General features: G+C 46.9%; 1 protein-coding gene across 2 annotated transcripts in view; it reads right to left on the bottom strand.

The window, feature by feature from the left end:
• Window positions 1-13,754, bottom strand: part of ppef1 (protein phosphatase, EF-hand calcium binding domain 1) — a 135,205-nt gene extending 121,451 nt beyond the window's left edge. The window contains exon 1 of one of the 2 annotated variants that reach the window (XM_086006174.1): window positions 13,443-13,754. The gene's annotated coding sequence lies outside the window, so the exon portion shown is untranslated. The remainder of the gene's footprint in view (window positions 1-13,442) is intronic. The other variant, XM_086006173.1, reaches the window with a different exon arrangement.
• Between the last annotated feature and the right edge of the window lie 397 nt (window positions 13,755-14,151).

The following is a 14,151-nucleotide window of genomic DNA, read 5'->3' as shown; positions in this document are numbered from 1 at the left end:
TAAACTGCAGTGATACTGGAATGTAAACTACAGTGATATTAGACTATAAACTATAGTGATACTGGACTGTAAACTGCAGCGATGCTGGACTGTAAACTGCAGTGATACTGGACTGTAAACTACAGTGATATTATACTATAAACTACACTGATACTGGACTGTAAACTGCAGTGATACTGGACTGTAAACTGCAGTGACACTGGACCATCAACTACAGTGATACTGGACTGTAAACTGCAGTGATACTGGACTGTAAACTACAGTGATATTAGACTGTAAACTACAGTGATACTGGACTGTAAACTGCAGTGATACTGGACTGTAAACTACAGTGATATTAGACTATAAACTACAGTGACACTGGACTGTAAACTGCAGTGATACTGGACTGTAAACTGCAGTGATACTGGACCGTAAACTACAGTGATACTGGACTGTAAACTGCAGTGATACTGGACTGTAAACTGCAGTGATACTGGACCGTAAACTACAGTGATACTGGACTGTAACCTACAGCGATACTGGACTGTAAACTACAGTGATATTAGACTATAAACTGCAGCGATGCTGGACTGTAAACTGTACTGATACTGGACTGTAAACTACAGTGATACTGGACTGTAAACTACAGTGATATTAGACTATAAACTACAGTGATACTGGACTATAAACAGCAGCGATGCTGGACTGTAAACTGCAGCGATGCTGGACTGTAAACTACAGTGATACTGGACTGTAAACTACAGTAATATTAGACTATAAACTACAGTGATACTGGACTGTAACTGCAGTGATACTGGACTGTAAACTGCAGTGATACTGGACTGTAAACTACAGTGATATTAGACTATAAACTACAGTGATACTGGACTGTAAACTGCAGCGATGCTGGGCTGTAAACTACAGTGATACTGGACTGTAAACTACAGTGATATTAGACTATAAACTACAGTGATACTGGACTGTAAACTGCAGTGATACTGGACTGTAAACTGCAGTGATACTGGACCGTAAACTACAGTGATACTGGACTGTAAACTGCAGTGATACTGGACTGTAAACTACAGTGATATTAGACTGTAAACTACAGTGATACTGGACTGTAAACTGCAGTGATACTGGACTATAAATTACAGTGATACTGGTCTGTAAACTGCAGTGATACTGGACTGTAAACTACAGTGACACTGGACTGTAAACTACAGCGATACTGGACTGTAAACTGCAGTGATATTAGACTGCAAACAGCAGAGATACTGGACTGTAAACTACACTGATACTGGACTGTAAACTGCAACGATACTGGACTGTAAACTACAATGATATTAGACTATAAACTACAGTGATACTGGACTGTAAACTACAGTGATTTTAGACTGCAAACTACAATGATACTGGACTGTAAACTGCAGTGATACTGGACTGTAAACTACAGTGTTATTAGACTGTAAACTACAGTGATACTGGACTGTAAACTGCAGTGATACTGGACTGTAAACTACAGTGATAGTAGACCATAAACTACAGTGATACTGGACTGTAAACTACAGTGATACTGGACTGTAAACTACAGTAATATTAGACTATAAACTACAGTGATACTGGACTGTAACTGCAGTGATACTGGACTGTAAACTGCAGTGATACTGGACCGTAAACTACAGTGATACTGGACTGTAAACTGCAGTGATACTGGACTGTAAACTACAGTGATACTAGACTGTAAACTACAATGATACTGGACTGTAAACTGCAGTGATACTGGACTGTAAACTACAGTGTTATTAGACTGTAAACTACAGTGATACTGGACTGTAAACTGCAGTGATACTGGACTGTAAACTACAGTGATAGTAGACCATAAACTACAGTGATACTGGACTGTAAACTACAGTGATACTGGACTGTAAACTACAGCGACACTGGACTGTAAATTACAGCGATACTGGACTGTAAACTACAGTGATACTGGACTGTAAACTACAGTGATACTGGACTGTAAACTACAGTGATACTGGACTGTAAATTACAGCGATACTGGACTGTAAACTACAGTGATACTGGACTGTAAACTACAGCGACACTGGACTGTAAACTGCAGCGATATTAGATTATAAACTACAGTGATACTGAACTGTAAACTGCAGCGATATTAGACTATAAACTGCAGTGATACTGGACTGTAAACTGCAGCGATGCTGGACCGTAAACTGCAGTGATACTAGACTGCAAACTACAGTGATACTGGACTGTAAACTACAGTGACACTGGACTGTAAACTGCAGTGATACTGGACTGTAAACTACAGCGACACTGGACTGTAAATTGCAGCGATATTAGATTATAAACTACAGTGATACTGAACTGTAAACTGCAGCGATGTTAGACTATAAACTGCAGTGATACTGGACTGTAAACTGCAGCGATGCTGGACTGTAAACTGCAGTGATACTGGACTGTAAACTGCAGTGATACTGGACTGTAAACTACAGTGATATTAGACTATAAACTACAGTGATACTGGACTGTAAACTGCAGTGATGCTGGACTGTAAACTGCAGTGATACTGGACTGTAATTGCAGTGACACTGGACCATCAACTGCAGTGATACTGGACTGTAAACTACAGTGATATTATACTATAAACTACACTGATACTGGACTGTAAACTGCAGTGATACTGGACTGTAAACTGCAGTGACACTGGACCATCAACTACAGTGATACTGGACTGTAAACTGCAGTGATACTGGACTGTAAACCACAGTGATACTGGACTGTAAACTGCAGTGATATTAGACTGTAAACTACAGTGATACTGGACTGTAAACTGCAGTGATACTGGACTGTAAACTACAGTGATAGTAGACTGTAAACTACAGTGATACTGGACTGTAAACTGCAGTGATACTGGACTGTAAACTACAGCGACACTGGACTGTAAACTACAGCGATACTGGATGGTAAACTACAGTGATATTAGACTGTAAACTGCAGTGATACTGGACTGTAAACTAGAGTGATACTGGACTGTAAAGTACAGTGATACTGGACTGTAAACTACAGTGATACTGGACTGTAAACTGCAGTTATATTGGACTGTAAGCTACAGCGACACTGGACTGTAAACTACAGCGATACTGGACTGTAAACTACAGTGATATTAGACTATAAACTACAGTGATACTGGACTGTAAACTACAGTGATATTAGACTGAAAACTATAGTGATACTGGACTGTAAACTACAGCGATACTGGACTGTAAACTACAGCGATACTGGACTGTAAAATGCAGTGATACTGGACTGTAAGCTACAGTGACACTGGACTGTAAACTACAGCGATACTGGACTGTAAACTACAGTGATATTAGACTATAAACTACAGTGATACTGGACTGTAAACTACAGTGATATTAGACTGAAAACTATAGTGATACTGGACTGTAAACTGCAGTGATACTGGACTGTAAACTGCAGCGATACTGGACTGTAAACTACAGTGATATTAGACTATAAACTACAGTGATACTGGACTGTAAACTACAGTGATATTAGACTGAAAACTATAGTGATACTGGACTGTAAACTACAGTGATACTGGACAGTAAACTACAGTGACACTGGACTGTAAACTGCAGTGATACTGGACTGTAAACTGCAGCGATACTGGACTGTAAACTGCAGTGATACTGGACTGTAAACTGCAGTGATACTGGACTGTAAACTACAATGATATTAGACTATAAACTACAGTGACACTGGACTGCAAACTACAGTGATATTAGACTATAAACTACAGTGATACTGGACTGTAAACTACAGTGATATTAGACTGTAAACTGCAGTGATACTGGACTGTAAACTACAGTGATACTGGACTGTAAACTACAGCGATACTGGACTGTAAACTACACTCACTGACACACACATCACCCAAACACATTGCACCACACTCACTGACACACACAGCACCCAAACACATTGCACCACACTCACGGACACACTTCACCCAAACACATTGCACCACACCCACTGTCACATTTCACCCAAACACATTGCACCACACTCACTGTCACATTTCACCCAAACACATTGTACCGCTCACTGACACACTTCACCCAAACACATTGCACCACACTCACTGACCCACTTCACCCAAACACACTGCACCACACTCACTGACACACTTCACCCAAACACATTGCACCACACTCACTGACACACTTCACCCAAACACATTGCACCACACTCACTGACGCACTTCACCCAAACACATTGCACCACACTCACTGACACACTTCACCCAAACACACTGCACCACACTCACCGACACACTTCACCCAAACACACTGCACCACACTCACTGACACACTTCACCCAAACACATTGCACCACACTCACTGACACACTTCACCCAAACACATTGCACCACACTCACTGACACGCTTCACCCAAACACACTGCACCACACTCACTGACACACTTCACCCAAACACACTGCACCACACTCACTGACACACTTCACCCAAACACATTGCACCACACTCACTGACACACTTCACCCAAACACATTGCACCACACTCACTGACACACTTCACCCGAACACATTGCACCACACTCACTGACACACTTCACCCAAACACATTGCACCACACTCACTGACACACTTCACCCGAACACATTGCACCACACTCACTGACGCACTTCACCCAAACACATTGCACCACACTCACTGACACACTTCACCCAAACACACTGCACCACACTCACTGACACACTTCACCCAAACACATTGCACCACACTCACTGACACACTTCACCCAAACACACTGCACCACACTCACTGACACACTTCACCTTTTGACTAAGAGGACACTGTGATGTTCCGTGACAGAGGGATGGTAAGGTGGGGAATTGTTGAGCAATGAGGATCTGGGGTTTCATTCAGGGGAAGCGGAATCTGATGATGTGTTCACGGACAACCTGTCCATAGTGAGCATTTGCAGGCTGCCTCCTCCCTTCCTCCCCTTTCTCTTCCTCCCCCTCCTCCTCCTGAGGTGGTCGTGGAACACGTGGTGGCAAGGGCAGCGCCCTCATGATGGGCAAGTTATGGAGGATGCAGCAGACCACCATGAATTGGGACACCCGCTCCGGTGAGTACTGGAGGGCTCCTCCCGAGTGGGCAAGGCAGCAGAACCGTTGCTCGAGCACCCCGATGGTCTACTCGATGAGGTTCCTCGTGGCAGCATGGCTGTCATGATATGAGTGCTGGCCTCAAGTGGTGGGGTTGTGGAGTGGAGTCATCAGCCAGGTGCGGAGCGGATAGCCCTTGTCACCGAGCAGCCACCCTCGGGTTCGATGTGGTGGCTGATAGGTTGCTGGCACACTGGACTGGTGCAGGATGAAGGCATCGTGGCTGCTGCCAGGATTGTGGGCATTGATGGTGAGGATTCGCTGTGTGTGGTCGCACACTAACTAAGTGGTAGCCATTGTGGTTATGGAACATCTCAGCATTGCTCGAGGTGTTCGGCGCCTTCCCGGATGCTTCTCCTCCACTTTGTGCGGTCCTGGGCCGGGGATTCCCAGGTGTCAGTGGGGATGTTGCATTTTTTCAAGGAGGCTTTGAGGGTGTCCTTGAAACGTTTCCTCTGCCCACCTGGGGCTCTCTTGCTGTGTCAGAGCTCTTTTAATAGCATGGCGGGGGGCCCCTCATGGAGCTGAACACCGGTCAGCTGTGCATGTTTAGGAGAGGGCATTGTTTGGAACGACGATGTCGAAAATGGCATGCTGACTGACGTCATGATCTGCCTACTCTGCATACTGCCAGCCCACGCACGTCCCGCTCGCGCTATCACCCTCACCAAGATGGCGACCAGTGCGGGCCATGCCGGAAGTGGACAGAAGCAATGCTGTCGCCATTTTTTTCTCCAAACCGGCCTTAACCGCCAGCGCTACAGTGCCGCGTTTCGCAGCCACTTTCTCTTTAAATGAGAGGGTTTGGGAGGAAACAGCACATGGAGAAAATTCACAAGGAAGCCCAAACCAAAGGAGCACATCTCTCTCCCTGCAGAACCAAACGTTGTGGACCTAAACTGGTCGACCAAAGGTGGCTCATCTACATCACTGACTGTGATATAATCTCTCAGAAACCAGATACAGTGACTGCACACACAGTGAAGGAAAGCACTGCATTATATCACTCCACGCAATCTACCCGTACAACAAAGCAAAGTCTTTTATTAAATAGATCAATCTAACCACAAAACCCATCTTGGCAAATGAGCCATGATTCATTTTAGCTCAGAATTTTAGATTACAAATACACACTTGCACATGAAACACTTTCTGATTTATGGTTCATCCATATTAATCACTCACCTTAGATTAATTTCACTAAATAAATAATGGGGCTTAAGGGTAAGTCACACATGACGCTAAACAGGATTAGGAGTTCGTAACAATATATGATTAATACAATCATGAACCCCAGCAACCAACCTGTCATGTTGGTGAAAGGGTCGAATATTGTGGGGATGGCTGAGTGTCACAGGATCATAGAGTTATACAGCACAGAAGGAGGCCATTCGGCCCATCGAGCCTGTGCCGGTAAAAGCATTGTGTCGATGTCTTGGACAAACTTGCATGGTGATCCCATTCCTGCGCTGGGAGACTAGCTGGGCGTTGATGGAGTGGTGTCCCTTCCGACTCACCAAGGCTGCTGGCTGGTGTCCTGGGCAGTCAGTAACGCCCCGGGCGTGAGGGAAGCCAGCCAACACAGCAGTGAATCGCCCAGCTGTTGGCAGCTGAGGTCAGTGGGGAAGATAATGTACTGGGCAGCCCTGGCGACCAGGTGATTGGTGAGCTGCTTAATGCAGTTGTGTGCTGCAGCCGGGGAGATGTTGCAGGTGTCCCCCTATGCCTGACTGGAAGGAGCCAGTGGTGACTTTGACAAACACTGGCACAGCGTGATCTCCTAGCAGCAGGTCTGCAAGCAACATGCTTTGAAAGCTTCCATATGTAAAGTAAAGCTTCTTGTTTAAAGAATAAAGCTTCCCTCTTAGAAAAAAAGACTTTCTGTATAAACATTGTAGGTTAATCAAACAACTAATGATTGAAACCTTGTCTCGTCAAGGATGTCCTTGGAGAATTTACAAGGCACCAAGGACGGTTATAGGGAGGGTCGGTAGTGTGTGTGTTATCTCGGATATGAGAGTAGAGCACATGGCTGTTGGCGAGAGACAGAGAGCATTATTGATGGGAAAGCCTTTCAAGGGTGTGTTTTAATGTATATAAACCTGAACTTGGAGCTGGAGTGTTAGCGTACTCTTGGAGTGGACACGCTCAAAGCAAGGCGAAATTAATCACCTTGTAACCTTGTGGCATTAGTCAGGTTGTCTACCAACAGCTCATTCACAGTTTCACTGTCTGATGAATGGAACCATTGCATTGTAACTTCTTTATGCAGTGTTGTCGTTTCTTTAATAAGTATAATAAACTTAGAACAAGGCGCCCTCTAGTCTCTGAGTGTCACAGACCCAATCCAACATAAATAACTTACAAAGTCCTGTTGCAGGAGGCTGCAGGCACTGTTCTTCAGATAGATCCAAGAAAGTGGCTCTTGGCCTGTACCCCCTGTGTGCTGGGCATGACCTCCTACGCGAAGCCTCCTCACCTACTGTCTTCTGACAGGCACAACTGCTACTCTTCCTCCTCTAACTCTTCCACCAGCCAAATAAAACCAGCTATAATTGCACCCACGTTAAGCAGATAGAGCTCACTGAGGGTAAGTAAGTATCAGAAAGCTGTGACCTGGAAGCTGGAAACTCTCCTGGTAATGCAAGCAGCACAATGACACTCAGCTGCTGAGATCCAGTTACCTGCAGTCGGCCTCACCGTCCCTTTAAATACTGCTTCAGTTGGCCCTGGGAGAACTATCCCGCTGGGCTTTATTGGGACTTGCGTGTTAAAATGTCATTGGTGTCCTCATTGCGGGATAGGAGCCCGATTTACACATATTAATGAGGCCCCCTGCCTGCCTCTGGTGAGGTCGACAGCTAATTAAAAACTGCCCGGTTAAAATGATGGCTGGCAGGCAACGGTTTTCATCGCCCTCACTGCCCACCCGCACTGCACGACGTGGGTTCAAATCATCCCTACTGAATGTTATCATGAACCCAAGCAACATCCTGTCATTCCAGTGGGTTACTAAATCAAAATGATCTTTATCATTTTCACCTCATTAGATGTAAGGCGCTATTTTATGTAAGAATTGGCCAGGAGAACCAGGAGATATGATTGTAAGCTCAATAAACTACGAGCTGAATTTTGGAAATAATATCTTCAAGAACAGAACCTTTAAATTATAGAATAAGCTTCAGAAAGAAAATGGATCAATGCTTGATTCCAGCAAGACTCGATAGATACTGGCAAAAGAAAAAAGGAGAGGTCTGGGTAAGAAGAAAGACTTGCATTTCTATAGCACCTGTCACGACCTCAGGACGTCCCAAAACGCCTCACAGCCAATGAAGTGCTTTTGAAGTGCAGTCACTGTTGTAATGTCGGAAACACAGCAGCCAAGTTGCGCACAGCAAGCTCCCACAAACAGCAATGTGATAAGGATCAGATTATCGATTTTAGTGATGTTGGTTGAGGGATAAATATTGGCCCAGGACACTGGGGAGAACTCGTCTTGGAATGGTGCCATGGGATCTTTACATCCACCTGAGAGAGCAGACGGGGCCTCAGTTTAACGTCTCATCCAAAAGATGGCACCTCCAACAGTGCAGCACTGGGAGCGTCAGCCTAGATTTTTGTGCTCAAGTCCCTGGAGCGGGACTCTGAACCCACAACCATCTGACTCAAAGAGCGAGAGCGCTGCCCACTGAGCCACAGCTGACACTGTAGCTCAACACACCGGCCTTCTCTTAGATCTGAGGTTCAAATCCGGTCCGGTTCCACAGGACGAAAGTTCCTCTCTCTTTTCTCTTGCTGTGAAAGCCAACGCAAAAATGAATTGGGGTCGTTCCTAGTGATTTGATGCCAGCAGGACAAACTGCTCCTAACTGGGTACAAATTTCACAGGTTGGGAGGCTGGGATGTGGGAAAGTTCACAGTGGTCCAGCAGGATTGCTCGTGTGAAAATGGCTCATTGTTACAGAGCAGAGGGAGCGTCACAGCTTTTTTTTTTAATTTGTTTATGGGACATGGGCGTCGCTGGCAAGGCCAGCATTTATTGCCCATCCCTAATTGCCCCTGAGAAGGTGTGTTAAACCTCAGCTGAAAATGTCTGATGCTGCCATTAGACGACAAAATTGGAAATAAGTATTTCATCGCCAGCATTCACATTCTTCACACAATTTTGCCCAGAAGGATTTTTCAATTGATTACATTGACAAGAGTTGGATGATTGAAGAGTCTGATGGGAGACAGCCTTTCCTCATTCCAACAAGTTCATGTTCATGCGCAGTTCCTATCAAACTGGTTCAGACCTCGAACCACTGGACTTGATTTTAACTCCCGAACGAGATTAGGCAATGCACCCGGGAGCGATAGCAGAGAGGCTCGGCCTGATTTTAACAGCCAGGCCTCAATAGCACACTGCTAGCCAACTTCCTGAGCAAAAGGGCTGGGAAGTTGGTGGCAAGCAGCTGGCTGGCCGTTAAAACCGGGCGGCAGGAGGCGGCTGCCAGGGACCCGCGCGGCTCTCGGCACAGGGCGAGAGCTCTGGGAAGGGAATCCCAGTTGGGGGGAGAGAGGGGGAAGTCTGGGGCAGGAGATGGCCTTGTGAGGCCTGGAGGAAGACTCCTGCTCCACCTGGCCCACAAGGAAACTAAAAAAAAAGTTTTAAACTTTTCTGGCCCTGGCTCCTGTTTCGATAGGTTTAGCCTGTCAGGAAAGTCAATCACTGCTCCCCCCACCGCCCCCCCCCCCCACCTCCCCCCCCCAACCCACACAGGCCCCAGGTTAAAATAGCAGATCGGGCCCAATGATATCATCGGAGCCTGATCTGCATATTTGAAGAGGACCCCGCTGGCTTCGGGCGGGTGTCCTTACCACCTGAAATTTAATATTGGGAAATTATACGCTAACAGGAGGCGCTAAGCAACCAAAATTTTCCCCTTCAATGTTTTCAAGGGGAGACTGGATAGGCACGTGAGGGAAATAAACTTGCAGGGCTACGGGGCTAGAGCGGGAGAATGGGACTGACTGGATTGCTCTACAGAGAGCCGGCATGGACTCAATGGGCCGAATGGCCTCCTTCTTCAGTTGTACAAGGTATTGGTGAGACCACACCTGGAATACTGCATACAGTTTTGGTGTCCATACTTAAGAAAAGACATACTTGCTCTCGAGTCAGTACAAAGAAGGTTCACTCGGTTAATCCCGGGGATGAGGGGATGGACATATGAGGAGAGGTTGAGTAGATTGGGACTCTACTCATTGGAGTTCAGAAGAATGAGAGGCGATCTTATTGAAACATATAAGATTGTGAAGGGGTTGGATCGGGTGGATGCGGGGAGGATGTTCCCGATGATGGGTGAAACTAGAACTAGGGGGCATAGTCTTAGAATAAGGGGCTGCTCTTTCAAAACTGAGATGAGGAGGAACTACTTCACTCAGAGGGTGGTAGGTCCATGGAATATGTTGCCCCAAAAAGCTGTAGAAGCTACATCATTACATAAATTTAAAACAGAAATAGACAGTTTCCTAGAAGTAAAGGGAATTAAGGGTTACGGGGAGCGGGCAGGAATTTGGACATGAGTCTAGGTTCGGATCGGTCATGGCCCTGTGGGTAGCGGAGCGGGCCCAGGGGCCGTGTAGCCTGATCCTGCTCCTATTTCGTGTGTCTAATTCTGTTAGATTTAGGAGATGGTTCTGTGATAGTAGATTGGCGGTTAGGATCAGATCAGCCATGATCTTATTGAATGGCGGAGCAGGCTCGAGGGGCCGATTGGCCTACTCCTGCTCCTATTTCTTATGTTCTTACGTTCTTATGTTCTTATGTTCTTCTGTGTCGTTATGACTCTAGGGAAAAATTCAGTTGCTTAGCACCTCCCGTTAGCGGCTCCGGGGGGCGCTAGGAAGTTAGCGCCCGAGCGCGGCGATTTTAGCGCCGCTCGCAAAATTGACCAGACATTTTGCAGCAGCGCTAAACACTACCGCCACGATCTCCTGCGCCCGTGGATCGTGGCATCAGTCGAGCGTGCAACGCCCCGGTAGCGCCCCGGAACGGATATTGATTCGCGCCCCCGGCCTTTCCGCCTGGCGCTAGGAACGACAGGTAGAGGGGAACGTTTTCAAGTCAGGAAGGGGCTGGGGGAGCGCTTTTTAAAGGTGGGCGCTTCCTGCCTTTTCTTGTCGTCAAAATTTTTGGTACACGCAGGTTGAGAGGGAGACGTCGCGAAAGATTTAACGCTGTCCTAAGGAGTTTTGGTCCTCAGCACCACTTTTGAGGTTCCTAAGCACCGAGCTCTTTCCCTGGGCCTATCCATTAGTGCTTCCAACACAATTGCTTTCGAGGTCTCTCCAGGCCGAGATTCAAGGCTGCAATGAGCAGGGAGTGGCTGGCCAGCAAGATGGCCCCTTCCCTTTAAGAACTGGACGGCGCCAGTCTGTCTGGCTTCCATGGTAACGGACATCGCCTGAGCTTCGGTAGCGTTCCGAGGTAGCGCCTCGCTCCCCGACATTAACGCCTTAAGAGAGGTGTGTAGCGCCTGATTTAGCGCTCAAATCACCTCCAGGGGCGATAGAGGGGAATTTTGCAGTCGGAGGCAATAATTAGCGCCGGGCGCTGAACTTTGCGGCCGATCGATATTAGCGCCCCAAAATGGCCGATGCCGAATTTCTCCCCCTATGACTCTATGACTAGTTGGTAAGACACCCATTTCATTTCAACTGCCGCTCTGCCTGGTTTCCGCCCAGTGCGGGTTGTGGGGGGTGGGGGAGTTCAAATCAACCCCAAATAAATCATTTCCATCACAGAACTGGAAAGCATAGTGTGGGGGGAAGAGCCTGGATTCTGTGCTCAAGTCTCTGGACTGGGACTCAGAGGCAAGAGTGCTACCAACTGAGGCAAAGCTGACAAATACAATATTACTAAATTTACAAGAAAATGAGTGAACTTAGTTTTACTCTAACATCGTCTGTGTTTGAAAGGCTTGTATCAATGTTTTCTGTTAAAGGCTTTGTTCTATGCGAGGAGTCTGAACCTTGAGTTCATGCAGTTTCCCAGACGCATCACTGTTAACTGAGACACAAGCCAGTGGGTGACAGCTCCCAGCATCTCACCCCCACCCTAAGCAAATGTAACGGTCAAACCTGACCTGCCCTCCTCCAATGTCCGCTCACAAACACTTTGCGGCAGAGTCGCTCCGTAACAATCAGCAAGAGGAACGCTGCTGATTTGTTTCTCCATTCTTAGCTCGGATCAGTGAAGCCAATTACAGCACCTTCAATCCTGCCCCGACCAAGATAATCCAACAGTCCAGAGGCGAAGCTAGCATTTTCCTGGTCTGGTGTAGCTTCGTCTTAGAGCCGGCACTGTCATTGCAAGCTGAGCTTCAAACCCCATATCCACCCCATCACCAGCGCCCACTCTCTCCACCTCCCCTATCTTCACCGTCTCCGCGCTGCCCACATCTCCAAAGCTGCCAAGACCCTCCTCCTCGCCTTCATCGTCTCCAAGCTCGACTTCTCAAGTGCTTTCCTTACCAGCCTCCCGAGGACTCCCACTACAGACTCTTCAGCTCATACAGAACTCTGCCACCCACATTCGATGCCACATTACGTCCCGCTTGCCTGTCACCCCTGCCCTGCCACTCCTCCAGCCCATTGAATTCAAAATTCTCATCCTGATTTACAGACCCCTCCTCGGCCTTGCTCCAAGCTGTGTAACCTCCTCCAGCCCGGTGTCCCAGCTCGTTCTCTTGCCTCTTCTGTTTAGCCCATGGTGCATTCGGCCAATCGCTCCAATATCAGCGACTCAACCTTCAGCCCCCCTCATCCCTAAAACCTGGAACTCTCTCCCTAAAACTCTTCACCTTTCACCTTCTCTTCCCACCTTCAAACGCCTCCTGAATACCTAACTCCTCAACCATTCCTCTGGTCACCTCCCTAATTCGTCTGCCACGACTGTATTAAATGTTTACTAAGTTATAGAATCACACAGCACAGAGGGAGGCCGCTCGACCCATCGTGTTGTGCTGGCTCTTTGAAAGAGCGATCCAATTAGTCCCACTCCCCTGACAATTAAAGGTGCTATATAAATACAAATCACTATTTCAATTCTAATTCCCGTCACTTAGCTTTATGCTCACTCACCTTTTTTGGTGTTTGTGTGTGTTTATTACCTTTCAAAGTATTGTTAATTATGAAATAAACGTGAATAAGCACAATCAGAAGCTCAGCAGCAGTACGTGCAAACAACGTCACTCGTTACCTGACTACTGGTGTCCAGAGCCAGGTCAGCATGATCTGAATGTCCTCCCCGTGCCTATTACAAGCGAGTCAGCTTCCATTTCAAACAGCTTTCAAAACCTCAGCAGCTTCAGCTCCCCCAGCTCCCCCCAAAAAATTAAGCTGCAGCGATGTTGAGTGAGCAGGGTCTCTCAGGCACTGTGCGCCAGTCACCAGTTCCCCAGCTCTGTGCAGCCCTCTGCTCAACTCGACAGAGGAAGCAGCCCTGACAATCTCAGACGACTCGAGCTGTGGATAGGATGTCCTTTTCCTCTTGTCTCCGTGTACAGCTCTATTATCAGCCACGGAAACATTGCCAATCGTGCTGCCTGCAGCCTGTGCTGATGTGCTCAACAGTATCTGGTTGGAATATTCAGTCACATGAGCAGTTTAAAGCTGCAGCAGCCTAGAGTGGAAACACTGGCTGTTTGAGAGACATCAAACAAAATCCTATTGGCAGGAAATATTTACTGAGATAAATCATAAAATAATAGTACAGTACAAACAAGTTACGCAGTACAAGTCTCTATTTTGCCTAATTCCATCAGAATTAATGTAGACAGAGGTACAGGTGACAGCAATGCTGGGGATGTTGGAGAGAGCAATGCTGGGAATGTTTTTTTAAATGTTTTTATGGGATGTGGGCGTCGCTGGCAAGGCCAGCATTTATTGCCCATTCCTAGTTGCCCTTG

Source organism: Somniosus microcephalus, chromosome 14, assembly GCF_052327205.1.
Source record: "Somniosus microcephalus isolate GS21.2 chromosome 14, FLI_Smic_1.0, whole genome shotgun sequence".
Lineage (NCBI taxonomy): Eukaryota > Metazoa > Chordata > Chondrichthyes > Squaliformes > Somniosidae > Somniosus > Somniosus microcephalus.
Note: the sequence above shows the minus strand (reverse complement) of the source record. Positions and strands in the feature narration are given on the sequence as shown.